Source organism: Giraffa tippelskirchi, chromosome 7 (assembly GCF_054371585.1).
Source record: "Giraffa tippelskirchi isolate mGirTip1 chromosome 7, T2T-mGirTip1v1.2.pri, whole genome shotgun sequence".
Taxonomy (NCBI): Eukaryota; Metazoa; Chordata; class Mammalia; order Artiodactyla; family Giraffidae; genus Giraffa; species Giraffa tippelskirchi.
The window spans coordinates 137,339,650-137,366,596 of NC_137281.1; the positions used below are offsets into that span (position 1 = coordinate 137,339,650).

The window sequence follows — 26,947 nt, forward strand, 5'->3', positions numbered from 1 at the left end:
TATTCTTAAAACTTCCCCTATCACCCAACTCAATCATGTGAGATCTTAGTCCCCCAACAAGGGATCAAACCTGCGCCCCCCTGCATTGAAAGGCAAAATCATAACCACTGGACCACCAGGGAAGTTCCCTCAACCAGCATTTTTTGAGCATCAAACATGAGCCAGACCCTGAGTTAGGCACCCATGGGCACCAGACAAATATCTCTTCTTCAAAGAACTCATAATCTAAAGGAAAGGCACACCTGTATACAAGCAGCCAGGGTACCATGTGAAAAGTGACCGCGTAAAAACTCAGAGGAGAGTGAGGTGTCTTCCTGGGTTAGGGAAGAGGGAAAGAATCAAAGTGGTTATGTTTGATCAGGGCCTTTAGCGGTATTTGTGTAAAAGTTCAAGGCCAAGGAAAGGGAAAATGATATTCCAGGCCTAGAAAACAACAGAAGAAAAGTCATGGAGGCATGAAAATGCACCCCAAGTTTAAACAGTCATAAGCATCCAATGTGGGATAAATGGGAACTTCCCTGGTGGTTCAGTGGTTAAGACTCTGAGCTCCCAACACAGGGCACACAGTTCAATCCCTGGTCAGGGAACTAAGATCCTGCATGCCACTCAGTGTGGCCAAAAAAAAAAAAAACATTGTATCCCAATGTGGGGTTAATGGAGACGGAATGAAGCTTGGGAAGAAGGTTGGAACAAGTTGCAAAGGTCCCTGTCTGCGGTTTAAACTTTATTTGGGGGCAACAGGGAACCACTAAGGATTTTCAAGCAGTTGAATGACTCAGTCTCATGTTTTTAAAAATAATTCTGAGATCAGGTTAGGAAGACAGAGGCTGGAGGCCAATTATTCAAGCATAAGAATAGGGATAGTGGAAATCGAAAGAAAGAAACTAACTTGAAATTGTTAGAGAAAAAATGAATAGGAGTTGGCAGCCAACAGGATGTAGAAGTGTGAAAAGAAGAAAAACTACAAAGTTGCTGAGGTTCTTACTTGGGAGGATGGTGACAACATGAACCTAGCTATGAAAAAGGGCAGAAGAGCAGGTCTGGAGGCAAAGAAGGGGACTGAGAAGTCCTATTGCTACATGGGGAGTTTGGACCTCTTGTTACAGCCAAATGGAGACAGCTAGTAGACAGCTTGAAGGCAGACCTGGAACTGAGAGAGGAGACTGGGGCTAGAAATACAGATTTGAATGCATTGCCCACCCCAATAGTTACAAACTGGTAGAGAGGAAGGAGATATGGGTTTGATCCCTAGGTTGGGAAGATACCCTGGAGGGATGGCATTCCACATCAGTATTCTTGCCTGGAGAATCCCACGGACAGAGGAGTCTGATGGGCTACAGTCCATAGGGTCACCAAGAGTCAGACATGACTGAAGCGATTTAGCACAGAACAGAGAGGAAGGAACCAAAAAACCAGAAAGACACAAAGGTAAGCAAGCTGAGAGGAGAAAAAAGGAAGCCAAGAGAGGGCATAGTTTCAAAGCAAGAGTGGTTACCTGTCAAATATTGCAGAAAACCTGGGACTTGGGTCTAGAAGGAGGCCACTGTGTTTGACAATATCAGACCCCTTCGAACAGTGATATGGAAAGCTGCCTTAAGACAGCGGGTATATTGTAAAATACTAATTAGCATCTTCATCCTCAGATGTCAAAGAACTATTTCAGAAATAGGATTCACAACATTAATTATTTATTAACAGCTAATCAGGGGATTCAAGCCTATAAAGTAAATCATTGAAAATATACAGCAACACATAAAGGTATTCAACTAATTATCTCTCCAAATTCAGATCATTAAAGATGCAGGATAAAAGAAAAAACTCTTAGAATTAAGACCTTTGGAATATTGATGTAAATCCAAATATGGTGGTGTGATGACTCCAGGCGAACACTCTAGAAAAATACACCAGGGTTTAGCTTTGATCCTCTAGGTATGTAATTTGGGGTAATTAAACTTCTCTAAGCCTGATTTTTTCATCTAATTAGGATGATAATAGAAATAACAAATACATATAAAAACTCTGAGCATAGTGCCAGCACATAATAAATGTTGAATTAGTAACTCACTATTCTAATTATGCAATTATAGTAATGTTTCATTATTATATGTTATAATAATATTTCATTAGTCTTTACTTTTTTAATCAATAACTATTTTTGAGTCACTCCCCTCCACGAATCAAGCATGGCTCTAGGTGCTGGGAATATTAATTTAAAAAAAAGAATTCCCCATCATCCTGTTCCCCATCACAAGAAGCATGGCCTAAAGGTATAGAAGGCAAGTGGTGAATTAAAAAACAAGTTGATCCTTCCTGTAACAAAAGAATGAGAAAGGTGCTCAAAAATAAGCAGGAGGAAGCACTCGGTGCTACCCCAGGTCCTGGGGAAGGAGAAGGGCTGTCAGATGAGGTAACATTCAATCATTACAAGAAAATCTGAAGCAATTTAAAGGATAATAATAAATATTAAGGTGCCATCACACACACATACACACACACCACTGAAAAAATATGTCAGAAAAGAAGGTTCTTTGCCCAAGGGCAAACAGCAAGAGAAAAGGAGCTGGAAGCAACCCAAACTCTTATCATTCAGCTCAAGGAGACAGTTTGGCTGAAATAATCATCATGTAATATTTACACCCTTACCCCTTGAGCTTGGGCTCCATGTTCTACAAAACAAATTAAACATCTCTTGCCTGTCCTCTAAAAGTCTACAGTTGAAAAACAGGTAACTAATAAATGGACAAACTGAAGAACTTTGATGACAAACTACCCACTTAAGGCAGAGTTCTCAAAGGAACAATTTTCAAGATCAGTTCAGTCCCGAAGGTGAGGGTGTTAACAGATTTTGTCCTTCCCTTTGAAAACAACAAATATCAGGGAGAAATATTAAAACTGCATGGTTTGGTTTCTTAAAAAGCTAAAAATAAAACTATCCAGCAATATACTGGGGTAACTTCTGAGTATATACCCAAAAGAAGGGAAAGCAGATTGTGGAAAAGAAGTTCATATATCCATGTTCATAGCAGCATTAATCACAACAGCCAAGAATGGAAACAACTCAGGTGCCCATCAGTGGATGAACAGATAAAAGATGTGAAAAAATACATACAATGGAATATTATTCAGCTTTTAGAAGGAAGGGAATTCTGACCCATATGACAACATGGGTGAACTTTGAAAACATACTAAGTGAAATAAGCCAGTCACAAAAGAACAAATACAGTATGATTTGATTCTATTAATACTTACATGCAGCATGTAGAGTGCTCAAATACATAGAGACAGAAAGTAAAGTGGTGGTTGCTAGGTGATTCATGGGAGTTAGTGTTTAGTGGGAAGAGAGTTTGAGTTTTGGAAAATGAGAACAGTTCTGGACATGGATGGTGATGATGGTTACACAACAATGAGCATGTGCTTATGTCACTGAACGTGAAAGCGAAAGTTGCTCAGTCGTGTCCGACTCTTTGCAACCCCATGGACTGTACAGTACAGGGCAAATAAAAATATCGTTTCTGACATTTAGATGCAATACCATCCGAAGAGGGGATGAGAGACTGAGCTCGAGCATACTAGAAAGCTCTTCATCCAAAGGAGCAGTATCCAGTTACGATCCCCTGGGAGTAGACACCTTTGTGACCCACTAAGAAGGTGGCTTTGTTGGCAGCTATCATCTGACAAGTTTTAATTAAAATAATCCCAGCGTACCAGCATCACCCCACTAGGGATCGACTGTCAATGTGCACATTCCAAAAATTACTAACTGAATTTCTATGTGTAAAATCTTTAGGCAGAGCTCTATGTAAGACCCGTGACTATAATTCATATCAAATTATAATCTGATAAAACACAATTCAAATCAATTCTTGCTCTTAAGATATGTCTTGTTGAATAACAGATGGACACAAGGAAATGGCAACCCACTCCAGTATTCTTACCTGGAGAATCCCATGGACTGTCCGCGGGGTCGCAGAGTCGGACACAACTGAGCAACTAACACTTTTCAAGAACAGCTAAATAGCAATAGCAGAAGTATATAATTATGTTCAAATTAAGTAGTATATGTAACTAGCTCTTTAACCAACTTGGATAAGAGAGAGATTATTTGGGCCAGGAATGTTCCAGGAAGACTGATGGAAAGGACTCTGGGAGAAATGTTCAGGACTCTGGAAGTATGTCTCAGGTCATATGCTTATAAACGCACTGATTTTTTCTCAAAGGATACACAGGATACTGTTGACATTGGTAACTTTTTAGGAGTAGGACTGAAGGGAGGGGAAGAAAGACTTTTACTTTTCACTATGTTCCCTTGTACAGTGTGGATACACTTTTCAACCATTCACTTTATGATTTTAAAAGTTCTTTTTTAAAATGATAACCACAAAGTGTTAAAAAGTGGGCTCTAATCAGCAAATTGAAAACATTTCTAATTACAGAAAGTGAAACGTATCTCAATCTTGTCTGTATTGTGTCTTAATTTCTATCACATAATGGAAATGTTGTGAGAATGACCTAAAAGTAAAGGTACAAAGCACAGAGAACTAGCTTCACATTTGAGGCTTTACCTCAAAACAAACAGATGAGTCACTCATAATAAAACACCTTTCTGGTATTACCTGCCTGAGTCTATTCCAAATCAACTCCTCAATGAAAACAAAAATTAAAAATAGTAGCCCACAGTACATTTGAGAAGACATATTCCCATCTCACTATATGGCTTTTTCATTCTTCTAGTAGCTCAGATCAAAATCAGTTGAATCATCCTTGACTTATTCTTTTTCTCCCATCTTCTGTATCCAAATTCCATCAACTCTACCTTGCTGATTTATCCAGAAGCCAGTTGCATCTCTCCACCCCCACCACCATCACACTGGGTCTACATCTCTACCCTGGACCACTTGCAGTAGCTTTCATTTCACTCCCCTACAATCAATCTTCCACAGGACAGTCAGAAAAATTCTCCTAAAACACCAATATGAACAAGTCATTCCCTGCCCACAACTTCCTGTGACTTCCAATTGTAGGGCTGAAACCCAAAGTTTTCACCTGGCTACAAAGCCTGCATGATCCAGACCCAGTTTCCTCCCCAGCGTTACATCCTGTGCTCCCCTCTAGCTCCCTCTACTCCAGTCATACTGGCTTCTCGCCACTCCATGGACATAGCAGTCACACCCATCTCTGGACCTTCCCGCTCAACCTGAATCTCTTCCCCCCAAACACCCTCATTCCTGTTCTTTGTTTCATTTGGGTCTCAACTCAACTGAAAACTCAGAGAGGCCCTTCCCAGCTATCCTACATCAACTAGTAGAATCACCTCCCTATCTTTTTATTCACACTGTTTTTTCTTTTATATCACCTAAAATTATGATAGATGTTCATCTGTGGTTTGTTGTTGTTTAGTACCTGTCTCACCCAACTAGAATGTGCTCAATGATGGCAGACAATTTTTACCATCTTCACTGCTGTATCCCCTGGGCCTAAAATATGTCTGGCAAGTAAATGATAGCTCATTAAGTATTTGTTGAAGACTGAAGTAAGCACAAATCAAGGCACGCAGGATCACTGGACAAAAAGAGGTTCTTGAAGCCCAAAATGAGACATATGCATAATAACACCCAGTAAATTTGGGATAAGAGACTGAAGAAGCCAAAACATCAATTAATAGACATATAAATCCATCACTTATCTATAGCATTCTGGGAATCCACATGTATGCTTGGCACTATTTTGTAACATCATCTGTGTAGAAGCTGAAGGGCCACTCTTAAGGTTTTGTGGCTAAAGAGTAAATACTGTAACAACTTTTCTTTTCCTTTTCTCCAAGAACAAAGAACTTAGACTAAAAGTTCTGCAGGAGAAAGAAAGCAATTACCATCTCAACCAGAGGGCCCAGAATATTCAACTATTCCACTGAGAAGATCTGGACAAAGTCCCAGCCTTGAAATAAGGAAACTGACTGAAGTCAAGTTCTACCACAAATTCAGGGATTTGGGACAAACCCTTGTATGTTTCTGATCCTGTTTCCTTGACTGTTCCCTGTTTCGTCACATGGTCATTGTAGAATAAAATGAAGCAACACACTTAACAAAGGCCTCCTGAAAACTAAGTGAACCATATATCATGTGTGGTCATCATCTCGTACTGGCTGATCTCTAGTTCACATTCCCTTTGCTGCCGCCAGTGAGCTTTATCTAAACAAGGATCTGATCAGGTCTCTCCTCTGCTCAAAACGTTTATTGATTTCAACTTGAACCATCAATGGTTCAACTTATTCACATACTAAACTCATACCATCTTTAAGGTCACATATCTAGCCCATTCCTGGACTGTGGTCTATACTCCAGGCACAGAGAACTACTCCTCTTCTCCTAATCTAATCACACTCTATTGCACGTCTCTGACAGACTATGTGCTAGGGTCCCACCCGCGCCCATTCTCCCTTCTTCCATCAGGAAAACCTCAGACACTCTCTAGCCTGAAACAGACTCTTCCCCAGTGGGCTATTTCTCAGGCATCCTGTAGAATCACTGTTTGCAAGTCCTTTCCCCACCAGACCAGTGAGTCCTCAGGACTCACTTTTTATGTCCTCAGGATATGACAGGGTAATGCATACAGTAGGTATCCAACGTTTGCTCTTTCTAAATATTTCTCAGGTGGCTCTCTCAGGCGTTTCCAGCTCTAAGGCTCTATGACTTATGGCTTGGAGTCAGTATTATGAAAGGCCTTTTCTAACTCTTTCACCCTGAAGGAAATATTCAGGAAGGTGAAACTTCCTAAGGGGCTTCAGTAGAACTGAGAACTCTCAGATGTTTAAGCTGGGTTTAGAAAGGCAGAGGAACCAGAGATCAAATTGCCAACACCTCTTGGATCATAGAAAAGGCAAAAGAATTCCAGAAAAGCATCTACTTCTGCTTCATTGACTACACTAAAGCCTTTGACTGTGTGGATCACAACAAACTGTGGAAAATTCTGAAAGAGATGGGAATACCAGACCACCTTACCTGCCTCCTGAGAAATCTGTATGCATGTCAAGAAGCAACAGTTAGAATCGGACATGGAACAATGAACTGGTTCCAAATTGGGAAAGGAGTAGGTCAAGGCTGTATATTGTCACCCTGCTTATTTAACTTATATGCAGAGTACATCATGCAAAATGCCAGACTGGATGAAGCACAAGCTGGAATCAAGATTTCTATGAGAAATATCAATAACTTCGGATATACAGATGATACCACCCTCATGGCAGAAAGCAAAGAGGAACTAAAGAGCCTCTTGATGAAGGTGAAAGAGGAGAGTGAAAAAGCTGGCTTAAAACTCAACATTCAAAAAATGAAGATCATGGCATCCGATTCCATCACTTCATGGCAAATAGATGGGGAAGCAATGGAAACAGTGGCAGACTTTATTTTCTTAGGCTCCAAAATCACTGCAGATGGTGACTGCAGCCATGAAATTAAAAGACGCTTTCTCCTTGGAAGAAAAGCTATGACCAACCTAGACAGCATATTAAAAAGCAGAGACATTACTTTGCCAACAAAGGTCCATCTAGTCAAGGCTATGGTTTTTCCAGTAGTCATGTATGGATGTGAGAGGTGGACTATAAAGAAAGCTGAGCACTGAAGAATTGATGCTTTTGAACTGTGGTGTTGGAGACGATTCTTGAGAGTCCTATGGACAGCAAGGAGATCAAATCAGTCAATCCTAAAGGAAATCAGTCCTGAATATTCATTGGAAGGACTGATGCTGAAGCTGAAGCTCCAAAACTTTGGCCACCTGATGCGAAGCACCAACTCATTAAAAAAAGACCCTCTGATGATGGGGAGGAAGATGAGAGGGAGGTTGGGGAGGGAGGTCTCAGAGGGGGGACATGGGTGTACCTATGGCTGATTCTTGTTGATGTCTGACCGAAAACCGTAAAATTCTGTAAAGCAGTTATCCTTCAATTAAAAAAAAAAAAAAAAGACTCTGATGCTGGGAAAGATTGAAGGCTGGAGGAGAAGAGGAGGACAGAGGATGAGACAGTTGGATGGCATCACCAAATCAATGGCCATGAGCTTGAGCAAGCTCTGGGAGATGGTAAAGGCCAGGGAAGCCTGGTGTGCTGCAGTCCACAGGGTCGAAAAGAGTCAGACACGACTGAGCAACTTAACAACAACAACAAAAGGGCTGCTGGAAACAGGCTGGAAGTGAGCAGAGGGACAGAATGAGGCTAGAAGTCTCTTTCCAGACCTCGTAAGTTATGTCTTCAAGGTATGCTTCAATTTATTTGAGATGTTTTGAATTCTCAAGTGAGCCACACCCATATTTACATCTGGTATAAATGGAAATGATTTTCAACTTATTTTCAGGATTATCCAAGTTTCTCCTTTTCATGATGGAGGAAACTCTTGAGCTGAACATAATTCAAAGCAATTATTGTTCTTTAGCTGTCAAGGTGCCCTGTTATTCTTTTCATAAATATCCAGGATGATCTGAGCCCAGTTCATCTCACAGTCTTTTTTTTTTTTAGCCTTGTACCTTTTCAGTTGCTAAATTTATACCATTCAAACAAAAAGAAGAAAGGAAGCCCCACTTTTGCCCCCACTGCTAACATGATATGTGTCTGGGTTTTAATTGCCCTTGTAATTATACCCTTGGCCAGGTCTGCACAGGTATAATGTAGAAATTAAACATTATGGGAAAGCCTGAAAAGGCCTCACTGAGGTAGGAAGACACGACAGCTTTGTAATGTCTCTAGTTACCAGGAAAAGGCAAAAGAAAGATGAAAAGGAGGGCTGGGAATGTCATAAGCTAGCTAGATAGCAATCCACTGAGGAGGCATTTTCTGTCTATGACCCTCTCTAAGATTGTGAGCTGGAAGGCTCGGAATCCCCTGGTGGTTTGATAGTCAGCTAAGGCTGGATGAAAATGGAAGAAGGTGGAGTGCTTGGCTTGTGAGTTAAGAAATAAGCACAGCAACAAAGGGAAACACGCTATGACATTTTCTAAATATTTACCAAGGGGAGTTGACAATTCAGTGAGTGCAGCCAGACCTGACAGTGAATTCTCCTGACTGCCTCCTACACCTTCCCTCAATCACCATCTCCATCTCCGAAACCAGGTAACCTTCACCTCTGGGGTTGTTAGAGGGAAAACTGCCTCTCTGTGATAAACCCAGCAAATGCTACAAGATGATCCTGGCACACAGATCACCGCATTTACTCTTCTTCCCCAGATTTCTTATCTAAAGCAGAGGAGTAACTGAACAGTTGTCTGTAAAAAAAAACAAAAAACAAAAAACTAAGTCAATATAAACTACTTTTAAGATAAAATATTTCTTTCCATGGTAATTTTTAACTAGTCATATCCATATGATTTCAGCACCCAGTATCCACGAACTTCCCTGCCAGTCCTTATTCCAAAACTATATTTCTCATCAGCCCTCACAGCAGACTTACTTTCATTCTTGATCCTCCCAAGTCAATTGATAAACATTAATCTGCAGGTTAAAGTTGTTTTTAAAATTATGAAGAAGTGTACTTTATATCACTCTAAACTTTCCACTGGTCACGTTTCCTACCATTTCAGGTCTTGAACAGAGAGCATAATTTTGTGTTTGATTTTGAAATTTGGAACAACATACTTCAAGAGCAATTTAGCAACTGGGTTTAGATTAAAACAGGTATTTGACAGTCCCAATAACTCTCTAAAGTCTTTTCCTTCTCTACTGCTCCAGAAATGCTACATAATTCTTTGTCTTAAAGTCTGTACTGTCTCAAGATATTAATACCTATTGTGCAAAAATGTATACATCTGTACACCTAACAGGCGATGATGGGGAGGTTATGGAGCAGTTTAGAGTTAAATGCCCCTTCCTGTCTTCTATCCTATCTCCAATACCTTTTAAAGATTTTACTAGGATGGAAGTGTTAGACATGAAAATATAGCCTCTTACAATCTCTCTCAAAGGAAAGAAAATGGCAGTGGTTTAATATTAGGCAGAACTTCAGGAAATAAACCCAATACTGGCCTTGAGAGGGAGAAAGGAAAGAAATAGGCTAAAATGATAAGAAGCAGGGAAGGTCCGTACCACCATTGCATGTAAATCATCAGGTACGTTACAGTTAGGTCTCACCTTTAAGCAAACAGCTACACAAATAGAAGGCTAGACTCAGTGACCTCCAAGGTCCCTTCCCAGTCCGACAGTGTTGCCTCATGAATTTTTTATAATCATCTTCTGTCCTATCACCCTGTCCCCAGACATCATCAAGCCCTCCTGGCCATGTCCATGACTGAAAGGAAAATCTGTTTTCAAAAAAATCCATGCTTTGACTACTGCCAAAATTACAGTTCTGTCCTTGAAACAATGACGGGCACATAATGGGCGTGGCTAAATACCTCTGAGCAAATGAGTCTCCAATACCTTCAGCAATATATATATATATTTTTTACAACAGGATGTAAATAGCTTATTTTAATATTGATACCTGCTCTTCCTCAAAGTATTGACTGACTGATATTCATGATTATTTTATTCCTGCAAAACAGATCTTCCAGAAAGTGGCCACCGTGTGAGAAAAATAACCCATGTGAGTTGAAAGTGAACCTTGGGGGCTTTGCAGGTTTGGTTCAGAACAGCAAGCTTCATCCTGCTAGGGTTGGAGAATCTCCTGTGGAAGATGGGTCAGCAGTGGCTTGCCACGGGGAAGGGAGCACTGGCGGGAACAGTCCGGGAGGTGCCCCGTCCCTTCAGCAATATCTTTAAAGCTTCTCTGATACATGCAGAATTATCACCCAAGGTCTGGAGAGTGAAAGACTGTGAAGCTAAGAGACAACCCTATAACCAGTTCTTTCCACCTTGTACTTCTCTATCCCCTGCTGACTGCCAAACCTCAAAAAGAAGGTTGACCAGCTGAGTTTGAATCCCAGCCCCACCACTCATCAGCTGTGCGATGCGAGGCAAACTATTTAATCTCCTTGAACCTGTTTCCTCACTTGTAAAATGCTGATAATATGAGCTACCTTGCAGAGTGACAACTGAGTAGGATAGTGTAAAGTCTGAGTATTGGGACTTCCCTGGTGGTCCAGTGGCTAAGACTCCAGGCTTCCAACTCAGGGGCCCCAAGTTCAATCCCTAGTCAGGGAACTAGATCCCACATGCTGCAACTAAGACCTGGTGCAGTCAAATAAATAAATAAATAAACAAATATTTAAATAAATAAATAAAGTCTGAGTATTCATTTACTCATTCTCTCATTCATTCAGCAAAGATTAACTGAGTGTGCACCACAGCCAGGTACCAGGTTTGGTATGTAAAAAACAGGAAAAAAAAAAAAGTCCATTACTTTTATTTACTAAAAACAGCCTATGTCCAGAAGTGTGGCAGATTTGTCAGATTTTTAATTTAGTTCAAAACTTTCATTCACAGCTAGTTTGCCAAAAACAGTCATTTTTAGTTTGTCATATAGGATCCCAGGTGGGAGTCTGCCTCTGGCCAACCTTTACCTACCCTGAAGCTAACCATCTAGCAGGTGTTCTGCTAAAAGACACCTTTAGAACGCTTGGAAGAAGCAATGGCCAGAGCAAAAGGTGGTATTCCAGCTCTCAGCAGAGCAAGCCACCCAGGAAAACTTGATAGGCCTGTGCACCGAGGCCCATCCTGGATGCCTGGGAGGTCTGGGGTGCTTTCAATTCCACAAGCGGACTGAGTGAGTCTTCCGAGAATTGGGATTAACAGGACTGGCTCATCCCCAGTCATTGTGACTGGACCACCTATAAAGCTAAGGGCAAGAGCTAAGGGGAGGGGTGTGTCTAAAGGCCACATTTTTTTAGTGTGGGGCTGATGTCTTTCAGCTATACTTAACTTCAGGGTTTGATAAAGTTCTGTATAAATGACCCACCTCTGAGAAGTCAGTTGGTCTCAAGGCTGGTGGGCTTTTCTTCAATGTGAGCTTAATATTCCTTTTTCTAATTAGTCCACAGCATTTGGGCAAGTACAAGCCTAGCTGTGCTCGGTACTGAGCATTCAGCACTCTTAAATATTTTGCATTTCCAAAAAAAAAAAAGTTGCCCAAGACATTCTGGAACCCAGGTCTCCTAGCAAGAGTTAAAGTCTGAAACTGGAATAGGAAATGACCTGCTCTAGGTCATAGGATCAGAGGGTGATCAAAGAGGGAATTCTAGAATAAAATTTGGTACCATCTGTGAAACTAAAAATCGGGTAGCAGATAGTATACAGGTGCCTAAAATTTTTGATTTGCAGACTCCTCTCACTCAAGAGCCGCCTGAATCACTTCCCTTAGGAACTGAAGTATATAGATCGTGACTAACTCACCGCTGTGGGTCTTGCACGGCCGCCTCCTACCTGGAAGTGACAGCCTAGACTCTCGGCACAGGAGTTCTGGGCACAAAAATACTGTCACTATATATCCACCACTACCACCCCCATCCGAAGCATCTAAGAAACTAAATTGTGGCTTCTTTTCATTTTCCTTCAGCGTGTTATTATTAACTCCTGGCGCCTCTAATTGCTCACTGAAAACAGTGGTTTGGATATTAATAGGCTGAAAATCAAGAACCCTACCTGGGGCTCATTGTCACGGAAACGGTACTCAAGCCCGCCGCTACTTCCCCACCCTTGGAAGTCTGGGCGAGTTGGTGGAAGTTGGGGATTGTTTTAACGTTGTTAATTTCTCCCACTTTCTGCTGTTTCTCAGGGCCAAGTTGTTGGAGAAAGAGAACCTGGTGAGGCGGGTGACTGTAGAGTGTAGCAGCCTGGAGGAGTGGAACTCTTTGGGAGTGGAAGGGTAAGGGTCCTTGGAGGATGGCTTGGGGCACGCTGAGCTCCTTGGGGCTGCACCTGGCCACTTCGCTTCGTTCCCCGGGCCCCTCCGCTGCTCTTCCCTCCCTGCCTGAGCGCGGAGCTGCCAGCAGCGCGCAGACAAGTTCCCCAGAAGGGAATCTGAGCAGCCCCAGGGCTGAGAAACCCAACAGAGAGGGGAACGGGGAGGTTGGACAGGCTAAAGGCAGAACCCTCTTCGTCCCCACGCCAGGGTTCTGGGGGAGGCAACCCCGGGACCAGAACACGCATCCCGCTCACCGCCCTCCCAGCGCCCCCGGGCGATGCTCCAGGATCCGGCTCTCCAAAGCAAGCGCCCAGTTCGCTAAGTGCCTCCGAACCCACGCGGATTCCCGCGCCCCGGGGCGATCTCTGCCGCAACCGCCAGGGCCTCCCGCGAGCTCTACGCCCGGCACCCAGGGCTGGGCCCCCACCCGGTCCCCTGGGCGCCGTGCGTCACGCGCCCCCTGGGCCCAGCGCCTCCTCTGCGCTCGCGCCGCGCGCCCCAGCCTCGCGCATCCGCACCCGCACCCAGCTCCCTCCGGCCGCCGGGCCCTCCCGGGACTCACCTGCGCTGGGGCTGTAGCAGCGGCCACCCCGAGCCCGGGGGCGGCAGCGGCGGCGGCGCAGGGGGAGGAGGGCAGCGCGGGGCTCCTGGCACAGCGGCCGCCGGGCGCCTGGTGCTGCCGAGCCGCGGACCCGCCCAGAGATATAAATAACATTATCTGAGGAGGGACATTCCTGCCGGGGGACATCGCTGCTGCCGGGACCAGATAGTCCCGCGGCGGGGGCGGAGAGGCGGGGCCGCAGCCTCCCGCAGCGCCAGGCCCAGCCCCCGCCTTCCCCACCCACTCCCGCACCTGCCAATCAGCCTCCGAGCCCCGGGCCACCTGCCCGGCCTCCGCCCGGCTCCCCCGGCCAGCCTCCGCCTCCCGGAGGACGGCCCCGAGTCCGAGCCACCCGAAGCCGGAGCGGTCCGCAGCGCCCCCATCGCTGCTCACCTCCCCTCACCGCACGCTACCCCGAGCCCCCTGCAGCCGAGAAAAGATTTGGCTGCAGCTCCGGCCTAATTCATGCACCCGGAGCGGCAAGCCTGGCCAGGAAAATGAGCCCTTCCAACCTTTCCCACCCCGCGTCCCCACTGTATACAGCCAGGCTTTTCAAATATGTTAAAAGACCCGCTGAGGCCGTAGGTTAGGAGAGGCGGGCGCCCGGGCAGCGCGCCCTCGCTGCGGCGGGTTTGGGAGAGACAGATTTTTCCTGGGGCTGGTGTGTTAGAAAGCGCACTGTGGGGCAGGCTTCTCGGGGCTGGCAGAAGAGCAGACGCTGGGAGGGCTGGCGTGGGCACTGGGCCGGAGACCCTCGACCCCAGCCTGAGAGCTCGATGTTTCTGTTTGCAAACCTGGTGTGATCTGGGCAGACTCCGGAAAGCCGGAGGGGCACAGCACTTAGTCCCATGGCTTGCACGTTAAAAATCAACAGGCAAGGGGCCACCCCAGCCCACAGACACCTCCTGGCCGGCCCTGGTTTCCAGGAGCAGAGGCTTCCTCACCACAAGCCTGAGTGGGGTGGGATGCTGTAGGCCCGAGAAAACACTAGAAACGCTGGTGCCAAAGAGGAAAGACAACAGCACCTCCACTCACCTCGGGAGAGACACAGAAGTGGCAGCTTGCAAGGCTGTCCACTTTCTTGACTTTCTTACTATACAAGGTCATTGTTCAGTAAGCCTTGGTGATACACCTTGCCGCAGTTTTCATCTCTTTTCTCCATCAGCCATGCTGGGACGGTTTCTACCCAGACAACAGTCCAGGGAATCTCAGGTGTTTTGGAGATGGCAGTGGCTATGTGAAGTGCAAAGATGAAGAAAAGAGTTTTAACTTTGATGATGCCTGGTGTTCTTTACAACGGAACAGTCTTGCTCCTGAGTTGTTTGCTTGGGAGTATAATTATGCTGTTTTCCAGGATTCACCAGGAAAAGGGTGTTTAAGTGCCAGATGTGAGTGCTTAGTCTATATACTGAACATATGCAAAGATACTTCACTTCCTGCTGCAGTCACACGTCTTGAGAGTGAGTATTTAGACCCTGATTTGTGCTAAGTGGGGCAAACCCCACAGATGTCACAAAGCCACACAACTCTCCACACCCCCATCTTGTTTTCTGGGCCCTTATTAAGCTCAATTTCCCAAGACACTCTAGTAATATAGGGAAGATAATAGAGTATTTGTGGTCACCCATTAGATTAGCAATGATCCACCCTTTTCCCTTTCTGATAGCATTTAAGAGTTCATTTGTTTTTTTTGTTTTTTTTTACTGAGTTAGAAATAAAAACGTCTCTTTCATTTAAAAATTAAGAACCAAATTCTGTCAAGGAACACTCAAGAAAAACAGGCCCGCTTCAAAGGCTGAGATTATCATATATCTCAAGTAGAAATCCTTGATCTATTTTTGAAAGAAAAAATGGAGTAAATTATGTATTTATGTTTTTAAAAAGCCTTGTGTGAATAAACTTATTAAATAAATTCATGATTCCCTAGAATTGCAGCTCTGCAGCTACATAATTATATACTACAGAAACAGATAATTCCTTAGCTTTAGGTTTGTGGCTCTAAACTGAAGTTGCCCATATATATTTCTTTATAGCCCTAAAATTTATAATTTTCAACCACGAGGAAAAAATTAATATGGTGAAAGCACCAAATCAGTGGACAGATTACCCTAGGATTTTACAAACCAGCCCAGCTGCTTTAGATATCTCCACTTCAGCTGAAAGCTAAATAATTCAATACAACCTCATTTGCTCCAGAGCCTGTTATCCTGACAGCATCTCCAAATGCTTTACAGCTAATAGAGTTACAGTGAAATGATAAATTAGGACTGAGGGAGAGAGGAAGTTTAGAAGTACAGAGGAAAAGGGTATTGTCAAATGAGGGAGGAAAATGGCAGATCCCAGGGAGTGGGAATGAGAAATTGAGCAGAGTGAAATAGGTAAGAAGGACAAGCTCATGTAAGGGTTCATAACTGAAGTCATTGTTGCGGGCAGCAGGGGTTAATTCTGTAGAGACTTTCTGAGAAGAGTACCTAAAGCCTCCTGGAATTGTCCATCAGGGAGATGGAGGGCTTCCCTGGTGGCTCAGTAGTGGAGAGTCTGCCTGTCAGTGCCAGAGACACGGGTTCAATCCCTAATCTGGGAAGATCCAACATGCCACAGAGCAACACAGAGCCCCCATGCACCTGTGCTCAGTTGCTAAGTCGTGTCTGACTGTTTGTGACCCCATGGAGCCCTGCAGGCTCCTCTGTCCATACTGGAGTGTGTTGCCATTTCCTCCTCCAGGGGATCTTCCCGACCCAGGGATCAAACCCAAGTCTCCTGCATTGGCAGGCGGATTCTCTACCACTGAACCACCTGGGAAGCGCCAAGTAAGCCCATGAGTCACAACTATTGAGCCTGTGCTCTAGAGCCCTCGAGCTGCAATTTTGAACCCAGGTGCTGCAACTACTGAAGCCCTCATGCCCTTAGAGCACATGCTCCACAACAAGAGACGCCACTGCAATGAGAAGCCCACACACTGCAGCTGGACAATAATAGCCCCTGCTCACCACAACTGGAGAAATGCCTGGTGCAGCAGTGAAAACCCAGCAGAGCCAAAAATAAATAAATTTTTTTAAAGAAAAGGAAAGGTGGGAGATTGGCCCTCATCCTGGTTGGTCAAGGGGCTGCCACCCTAACCCCCTATTCCATATTAACACCCCACACTTCCAAGCTACCGAGCAAACTCCTAACAGGCAATCTACAGTTCCAGGGCCAGAGAGAAGCTGTGCATTTGAGACAGAAGTTGTCAACCAAGAATTGGGACTTCCACATACACAGGAAGAGAGGGTAAGCTCTCACAGAAATGTCGACCCAGCTCCAGCTAAAATCAGTAAGAGAAAAGAAGATATAAGTTGGGACATTAGAGGAATCTGACACAAGAAGGAGTTTTCTTTGTCTGTATTCTCTAAATGTTTTACATTGAGCTTGTATTATTTGATAAACAGTTGGAGATAATAAAGAAAATAATACGTAGAGATTGGATCAAGATGGTGGATTGAGCCCACACATCTACTTTCTCTTCCATCCCAAATATCATTAAAAAAAAATATGTCTTAAAGAGAATAGAAATCTAACAGCACAAGGAAATAAAAAATGTGATCAATTTTCCAGAAATTCTTAGAAAATCCTGAAGTAGAGAGACAGGACCCGATCTAGAGAAAAATGAGAGGAAGTCAAAACAGGTTCAGGAGAAGGAATCATTCAGGGGGATTCCAAGCAGGAGTCAAAGGATACAAGAGGTGGAGGGGAACCTAGGATAGAATAATTCACTGAAGAGCCTCCTCCCCTGCTGGCATTAGATATCAAATGTTTGCCTGTGGGATGAAGTTAGTGGGGATATTGGGACCAGAGAGGCAGAGTCCAAGTATCCACTGACCCCTGGAAGTGAGAGGGAACTTTCACTCTCTCTGGATAGCATGTTGGGCCCTTCCTTCACAGTTCCTGAAGAGAGGCTATGATTAACAGAACAGGCAAGCAAACTGATTCTCAAATAAAAGATGATCAGACAATCAAAATCACCAAAGATTCTGTCAGGGGAGGGGAGCCAATACCATGGAAGAAAAGCACCAAACTCAACTAACAAAGAAGTATTATCAGAGGAAACTAAGAAAAGGAAACAGAAGATAGAATTTAAATGATTTTAAATTTTATTCAGCAAGATTTGAAAGGATATTGTATCCATGAAAAATAATCAGTGAGAAAACATAGAAATTTAAAAAGTAGTTCCTGAAATTTAAAATCCATTCTGATCAAGTCAAAGAGCAGATTAGTGGAAACAAATTCTCCTCAAACACAGGGCGAAAAACAATGTGATGGGAAGTTTGTGAGAATGGTTGAAAGCCATGGAGGTGAGATCCTCAGTCCAGTACCTGTTCAATAGAAGTTACAAAAGAAGAGAAAGGAGAACACAGATGAGATGATTATAAGGAGAAAGTAGAATAAAATTTCTCAGAGTTGAAGAAAACTATGAATTTTCAGATTCAGTAAAAGCAGCTTAAAGCAAGATGGAGATTTTTAAACATAGTTTACAAATTTTATGTGTAGTTCAAAATTTATGATTTAATTTGATTTAATGAAGACCCAAGAACTTGAAAAAAATTAAACCATAAACCAAGAATATAGGCTAGACTAACTTCCTGTGCCTTGAATGGAATTAATCCTAAAGTTATTTTTTACTGAATCACAAAACCAAAGTTATCTGTTTGAAATTTAAAACTACTGTGACTTAGAAATGAACATGTATCAAAAAGCTACTTAAAAACAGAAGTACCAAACCAAATAAACCCAACCCTACCCAATATTCCCTTCATTTAAATTCTTGCTAAAAATGGAAAAATCAAGAACTCATGATAATGAAGAGAAAATCTCAAAATAGTGCTTAGGGCTTAAAAAACTAATGTTCCCTCATTTACCTTGTCACCAAGTGATGCATTTCATAAAATTTGGCTGAAATTTCCATTCCATTTCTGGAAACATGTAGGGGAACCACACTCTCTGAAAATTCCAAAAACAAAGCAGCAGCAGGACCCGTTGGAAAATCATTTACAATGTAGGGTCACTGAGGACGAAGGACCAAACTTCCCCTTCCAGTGCCTCAAACAGAACGGTCCCTGGAAGGAACCTGACGGCTAAATGCCAAACTGACCACTCTTTAAAGCAGCAAGTGAAACCAATTTCAAATTTCCCTCCAATAATGGAAAGAAGTGGAAGAGCAAGGCTTACATCCTGTTATGCACCAGTGCATGGAAGAACTAACCAGGCTTTGAGCATCTTTCCTTCCATAGCTGAGCCTGAGCTTTCCTTCCTTTTCAGGATTAGACTTTCTGTTACCTGAAGGATGTGAGTTTGTGCATGTGTAATAGTGGAAACAGTGGCTGACTTTATTTTTCTGGGCTCCAAAATCACTGCAGATGGTGATTGCAGCAATGAAATTAAAAGATGCTTACTCCTTGGAAGGAAAGTTATGACCAACCTAGACAGCATATTAAAAAGCAGAGACATTACTTTGGCAACAAAGGTCCATCTAGTCAAGGCTATGGTTTTTCTAGTGGTCATGTATGGATGTGAGAGCTGAACTATAAAGAAAGCTGAGTGCCAAAGAATTGATGCTTTTGAACTGTGGTGTTGGAGAAGACTCTTGAGAGTCCCTTGGACTGCAAGGAGATCCAACCAGTCCATCCTAAAGGAGATGAGCCCTGAGTGTTCATTGGAAGGACTGATGCTGAAGCTGAAACTCCAATACTTTGGTCATCTGATGCAAAGAGCTGATTCATTTGAAAAGACCCTGATTCTGGGAAAGATTGAGGGCAGGAGGAGAAGAGGACGACAGAGGATGAGATGGTTGGATGGCATCACTGACTCGATGGACATGGGTTTGGGTGGACTCTGGGAGTTGGTGATGGGCAGAGAGGCCTGGCGTGCTGCAGTTCAGTCAGACACGACTGAGTGACTGAACTGAACTGAGCTGAATACCAGGCTTATGTTGGGGTGTGCTGATAAACTGATGTCTGAAGACACTTCTGTTCTGCAATTGCCTTGTTCAGGCTGTATTATTAATAGTTTGCTCAGGCTTCCATGATGAATACCACAGACTGGGTGGCTTAAATAGCAAAATTTGTTTTCTCACAATGCTGGAGATTAGAAACCTGAGATCAAGATACTGGCAGGGTTGTTTCTTCTGACCCTCTTTGGTTTACAAGTCAAAGGTGGTGGCCATCTTTTCCCTCTGTCTTCACATGGTCTTTCCTTTGTGTCTGTGTCCTAATCTCCTCTCGTGAGGACACTAGCCATACAGGATTAGGGCTAGCCATATGACCTTATTTTACCTTAATTACCTCTTTAAAAGTTCTGTCTCCAAATCTGGTCACTTTCTGAGGTACTGGGGGGCTAGCATTTTAACATATGAATTTGGGGGCTGGGCCATAATTTAGTCCATAACCCCGACCTCATCTTTTCTCACATGAATTGCTTCTTATAAGCCTCCTAATTGTTGTACCATTCTCCAGTTTCACTTTCTTTCAATTCTTCCCCCACAGAGTAGCCAAAATACACTTTCAGAAAAGGAAATCTGATCATGTCACTCCACTATTTTAAATCATCCAGTGGCTCCCTGTTGCTTTTGGAATACCATTTTAAGTTTCCCAGGACTTAGCATAGTTCCTGACACACAAGATGTACTTAATAAAGCCCTGACGAGTGAATGAGGGAATGAATAAATTAATGAATAAACAAATCATGGAAACTGAAAGAGAGTTGCAATTCTGGAGGTCAACCAAAGAAGTAGGTAATTCAAGGTTATTTCTATTTGATGTAAAAATATATATTTGTGATTTTTCTAAGGAGAATCATTTTCCTATTTATGTTTAGGTAGTTATCTAAATAAATTCACATCCCTAAAACATAATTGGTAATATTTATGTCTGAATTTCACCAACTCTTCAGTCACCTTGACACATTCATACCTGAACTTACTGTCTGTGGATGAGAAATGGAATCAATAAAGTAGGCTTTATGTTCACACCCACTACCAAGGTCACCTGCCATCTTCCAATGTTTCATTCATAAAGTGTTAGTCGCTCAGTTGTGTCCAACTCTGCAACCCTGCCTGGCTCCTCTGCCCATGGAATTCTCCAGGCAAGAGTGCTGGTGTGCGTTGCCATTTGCTTCTCCAATAATGAGGTACAGCAAATACAATAGTGATGGTTCGGATATGTGAACTTTGTCTCTGTTTATTCCACCATCTCAGTGCTGTTTTCAGACTTCATCCTTGGGCAGTGGCCCCTCTTCAATCCCCATGCTCCAATATGCCAAAAGATTAAAAATACAGGAAGATGGATCAAAAAGCATTATAAGCAGTGAGTTGATCTTGTTTTGACATTAACACTCTATCTTGGGTACTCTACAAAGTGAATAATCTATCTGTACGTGGATAATCAGAAGTACCTAAACCTGAAACCTTTGTTCTCTCCTTTTATAAATATTTATCAGGCCAGGAACTCAAAGCAAGGGGAGAAAATATAATTTAAAACTTGAGTTTGTTAACAAAGAATGACAGCTAGAGTGCTAACAATTCAACCATTAAACCATTTTGTGCTTATGTGATAATTATTGCCAGCATAAATGATCTTGTTAATTGCTTTAATTTGTAAGTGAGCAGTTTCCAAATTTACACATTTTTTTTTCATAATATTAATCAAAACCTTTGGGAAATTTTCAATAAAATTTGGAAAGATATTGCAATGAAAGATTTCATTACTTCTGCAAATTCATCTCATTTTCTATTCAGTGGGATATTTCTGCAGCTGCTCAACTTCTGCTTGAATATTTCTTGAATGCTTTAAAGTCTACAAGAAACTCAAACATGATATGTTTTGTAGAATAACCATTTCTTATCAAAAACATCATTTTTCTTCATTTTCCTTTGTGTATGACAAATTTTATTTCTAAAAGATTTATCATTTTCTTTTTGCCAAATGCCATACAATCATTTTTATTCAATCTCATGAAGTAAATTGCTATCATTATCCTTATTGCCAGACAAAGAAACGAAGAAACTCAGAGTTCAAGTAATTCTCCAAAAATCACACAGAACTCCAAATCCCTTTCTAACGAAACAGTTATTTATCTAGAAAGCAGTATCTCATGGGTTTTTTAATTGACAGATCCCATGATAGTTAATGTAAATGATTTATATTATAGACTAATTTTTAAGTCAATAATTAGATAAATAGCCCCCAATTATGCTGAGTATGTGCAAGTAACAACTCGGTGCTGCTCGTTCTATTCCATTATCATCTTAAACATCAAAATACACTTGATTAAGCATCTAGCTCTGGACCTTCCATAGCAGAAACCAAAAGAAGTGAAAGCTTTTGACCCTTCTTTTGGAAGTGTTTCAAAGCTGTGAGTGAACATCAATGTTCCATTACAGACCTCAACTACTGCTTAAACCTATTTCTCAACTCCCACTCCTCCCCTCTACCAAATATGGCCAGAAATTGAAGTCGGAGCTTGCCCCATACTATTTCAAGCACTTAAGGCATTCCCTACCCTCATTCCAAAGATCTAATATTATCTATATATGAATCTTTTAGCTTATTCCATAACTAACAACCAATATTAAAATGCAAATGACCTTGGGAAGAGTCAGCTTTTAAGGTACAGGCTTTCAGCTACTGGAGTAGGGAAAAGTCAATGCTACTTAGTGGCATTTTAATAGCCAAGCAATTTTTTAAAAGATGGTAATAGGCTTGTCTGAAAAGATCAGTAGATAGAGTCAAAGGACCTGGCTTCTACTCCATTATCCTTTCTCTGTCTTTGTTTTTCTTCCACAAAATGATAGCACAAGGACTCTTTCAGCTCTAGCTTTCTATATTTTACATTTGTAGTAAAAACATACTAGATGTTCATTATAATAATGTTCTTAAAAGGAAAAATTGGGAATTCAATGTTCATCCCAATATAATTGATTAAACCAAGTATAGTGGGTATACACACACACACATTCTATATAACCAATTAAGTGATGATGTGGTTTTATATTTATTGATAGGGAAAGACACGATGACATACTGTTTAAGTAGCCATCAAATAATCCCAAATTGAGTAAGGAAGTATACTCTAAAAAGTCTTAAGTTATTTTTAGTTAATAGAATTAAGAGTAATTCTTACTTCCTTCTCTATTCTTCTATAATATTTGGTTATTTGTATGTATAGAACATTTGCATAACAAATGACAAAATTATTTTTAATTTGGGGAAAATATCATTAAATATAAGTAGCAAATATTGAATCCTTTCCTGTGAGCAAGTTTTGATAGAGAAGAGGGTTAGGGTAAGGACAGAACAGCAGTGAACTAAAGGAAAACAATGAGTGAATAGTTTCATCAGTAATTCAGATAATGAAATAAATATGTGCCTTGAAGGTAAAAAACAGCTCTTGTTACACAAATTGGGCACAGCTGATCTGTTTTTCACCATCCTCTCAGTCATCACATGCTGGATTTGCCTGATACGTGCTCACTCCCTCACACATCTTATGCACAGAGGGAAGACTTGTCAAGCCTTCAGACCAGCCATTGGATTCAATCCAAGGCTAATCATCTCTGTAACTTTGTATTCTTTACCACTTCTGCTTTAACTATTTGATTTTCCTCAGGTTGCCTAATCAATCTTGATACTTATCAATTATCAGTCAACTTTGAAAAACATGCAGCTTCATGTATTAATTTTCTTTTCTCAAGCAGACTGTATAATGCTTGATACTTAAAAGCCCGTCTTTACTTTCTTTTCAATTGCCCGAGATGCTTAAACAGTAATAGATGAACATACATAAATGTAATACTGAAGACTGTAATAATCAGCATAAGTACATAGTTACCATTGGTTACTTTACTTCCGAAGCCATGTTACAAATTCTGGCTCTTTTACTAGATCCCACAGAAGACATGGTGGCCATAAGGTGACATGTCCCTTACCTAAGACAATCGTGGCTTACACTTATTGTCCTGGCAGAATCATCAATAGCGTCCCTTTGCTCTTTCAAAAATGCACAAATTATGTAATAACACTATTGATCAGGCATCACTAAGGGGCTTCCCAGTAAATTCCAACATACAAAAAGTAATTTGTCTTTAGCAGTAAATGAGAGCTTTGTGACAAAAGATGACTACAGAGTACAATGATTACATTAGATTATGTTAGATTATCTGAAGATTACATTACTAACTGCTATTTCCTAAAACAGTTTATATAAATTTGTCAACTCTGCCCTCTACTGTCTTACAACAGTATTATGACATCATGTGGATAGCATTATTTTGGTTTCATTGATTGAAGCTAATTGTATTAGTCCTGTTTTACTTTAGAGGGCTGGCCCTCAACTTTGCCTGTCACTGTATTAGCTTTGGGGGACTTTTGGGGACCAGGTGGTGCAGTGGTAAAGAATCCACCTGCCAACGCAGGAAACGCGGGTTCAATCCTTGGGTGGGGAAGATGCCCTGGAGCAGGAAATGGCAACCCGCTCCAATATTCTTGCCTGGAAAATACCATGGACAGAGGAGCCTGGCAGGCTACAGTTCACGGGGTTGAAAAGAGTTGGACGTGACTGAGCACACACACACATCATTAGCTGTTAAAGATCCCCACTCCTACACCCCACCCTCACCAATTAAATCAGAACTTTTAGGGATGAGACCCAAGTATCAATTTTTTAAGACTCTCCAGTCACTACCAACATACAGTGAAAGTAAAGTGAAAGTGGTAGTCACTCAGTCATGTTTGACTCTTTGAGACCCCATGGATTGTAGCCCACCAGGCTCCTCTGTCCATGGAATTCTCCAGGCCTGAATACAAGAGTTGGTAGCCTTTCCTTTCTCCAGAGGATCTTCCCAGTCCAGGGATCTAACCCAAGTCTCCCGCATTGCAGGCAGATTCTTTACCACCTGACAGTATAGGTTGAGAAACATCATTTAGAATGTCAGATCAAATAGTCTGTTGTGGTTCATTTAGGTTTTTGATTCCATAACCCAGATGATACAATTCTCCTAACCATGTCTGGAGAAGCCTTGGAGATTGGGAGAAAAAGATGAGTAGATCAGGACAAATCTACATCACTATTTGAAAAAATGGCTTAAAAAACATTCTGAGGGATTGTGTCTTTCTTGAATCTAAAAATATACATATATTTTTCATTGATGGTGATGACATATATGGACAGTACCTATTAGGAAATAAGTCTGTTCAGCCATCAGCTTTGATGCCACAGCTCAGCGCTTATTTTCTTCAGATGGAATTATCTGCTGAAGAAGCTCCAAAATAGCCAAGCAAGTTGGATCAGAGGATGAGAGCAAATGAGGTAGAGCTCATTGCTTTGAATGACTGCTTTCTTTTCCCTGAATGTTCAGACTTGTTAATGGAGTTTATCATATGGGAATGCACTGATGTGAAAGCCCAGGAAATCTGCTGGAGTAAAAGTTGCACTAATGAGAACATTAACTAAATTAAGCCACTGGAAGGAAGTGAATCACAAAGGGAATAAGGGAGAAAGAAAGATAAAGAAAAAAATCATTAATAATCAGAGGGAAGAGATCACTTTTGTAAAAAAGAAAATTAAACAAGACGCAAGTTTTTAATAATAAGGTTAATGCTTGCTTTCCACTTCCTTTTTCTAAAGTTTATCAGGAAAAGTTAATGATCTAATGTTGAGACTAGCCCTGTTAGAAGAGTTTTTTTCTCTTAAACTTTTAACCAAAACTGTGGGACCAGTCAAAGTGTTGGCCTGAAAAAGAAGGGATTACTTGGGGATTTTGATAGTGAGCATAGAGTAAAAATTTCTTGTGAAAATAGCAAAACCCTCTTAATATTAAAAGGAGAGAAAAGGAAGATGCATGTAACAAATGGTGAGATCTTTATACAACATGTCTGGGACTGCATTATTCAGTACTTCAGTCTAGTCAAAGCAAGACACTTAGCAGAAGTTAGAAGAGCATAGAGGTTTGGAAGAAGCATCAGGAATTAATTCTAAGTGATTCTATCAGTACTAGTTCTATTGTCTGTTGGACAATCGCTGATACTTTAAAAAATTCTTTTGCAAGAAATGAATAAGGACAAAGTAAAAACATTTCCATAGATACAGTCATTCATAAAAATGGCTCTTAATCTTTTCTCTTTGAAAGACATCTGTGAGTATCTGATGGAAGCTATGGACCCTCTCCCCAGAGAAAATCGAACATTTTTATACATGATTTTACATACTCTTCCATCCTAGTTTAAGACCCTAGACTTACAGATGGCCAACAGGTACATGAAAAGATGCTCAACATAATTAAGTATCAGCAAAATGCAAATCAAAACAACGAGATATCACTCACATCCATTAAAATGGTTATTAGCAAAAAGACAAGAGATAAGAGTTGTGAGGATATAGAGAAAAGGGAACACCTGTGCTCTGTTGGTGGGAATGTAAATTGGTATAGTCACTACGAAAAACAGTATGAAATTTCCTGAACAAGTTAAAAATAGAACTACCATATGATCCAGCAACTTTGCATTTTAATACCACTGGATATTTATCCAAAGAAAATGAAAACACTAACTCAAAAAGGTATTTGCACTCCCATGCACAATAGCCAAGATATGGAACCAATGTAAGAGTGTTCATCAGTGGATGAATGGATAAAGAAATGTGTATACTTATATACACACACATGGAATATTTTTCAGGCACAAAAAAATAATGAAATCTTGCCACTGGTGACAATATAGATGGACCTTGAGGATATTGTGCTTAGTCGCTCAATTGTGTCTAACTCTTTGTGACGATAGCCTGCCAGGCTCCTCTGTCCATGGAGATTCTCCAGGCAAGAATAGTGGAGTGAATTGCCATGTTTTCCTCCAGGGGATCTCTATGCTAAGTGAAATAAGTCAGACAAAAAAGATAAATACTATATGATCTCATTTGTGGAATCTTAAAACAAACAAAGAAAAAACAAACTCATAAATACAGAGAACAGATTGGTGCCAGAGGTGGAGGTGGGAGGCAGACCAGATGGGCAAAGAAGATCAAAAGGTACAAACTTACAGTTATAAAATACGTAAGTCATGGGTAAGGTTTCAATGCACAGCATAGTGACTATAGTTAATAATACTGTATTGCATTTTTGAAAGTTGCTAACAGAGTAGATGGTAAAAGTTCTCAACATAAGAAAAAAATTTTGTAACTATTTATATATGTGGTGATAGATGTTAACTAGGCTTATTGCGGAGATCATTTCATAGCAATACAAATACTAATATACAAATATATATCAATATATATGGTATTTGTATATATGTGTATGTGATATGCAATATCAAATCATTACACTATACAACTGAAATAGATAAGCCAATTATACTTCAATTTTGTTTTACTTTTATTTTTGGCCATGCAGCATACTGGATCTTAATTCCCTGACCAGGGATCGAACCTATGCCCCCTGCAGTGGAAGCATGGAATTTTAGCCGCTAGGCTGCCAGGAAACTCCCATATACCCTTTTTAAAA

The 26,947-nt window shown here is 41.5% G+C and overlaps 1 protein-coding gene across 2 annotated transcripts in view; it reads right to left on the reverse strand.

Annotated features, from left to right (window-relative positions):
* SPTB (spectrin beta, erythrocytic) overlaps positions 1-13,606 on the reverse strand; it is a 128,862-nt gene extending 115,256 nt beyond the window's left edge. For both annotated transcript variants that reach the window (XM_081509918.1, XM_081509921.1), the window contains exon 1: positions 13,384-13,606. The gene's annotated coding sequence lies outside the window, so the exon portion shown is untranslated. The remainder of the gene's footprint in view (positions 1-13,383) is intronic.
* Between the last annotated feature and the right edge of the window lie 13,341 nt (positions 13,607-26,947).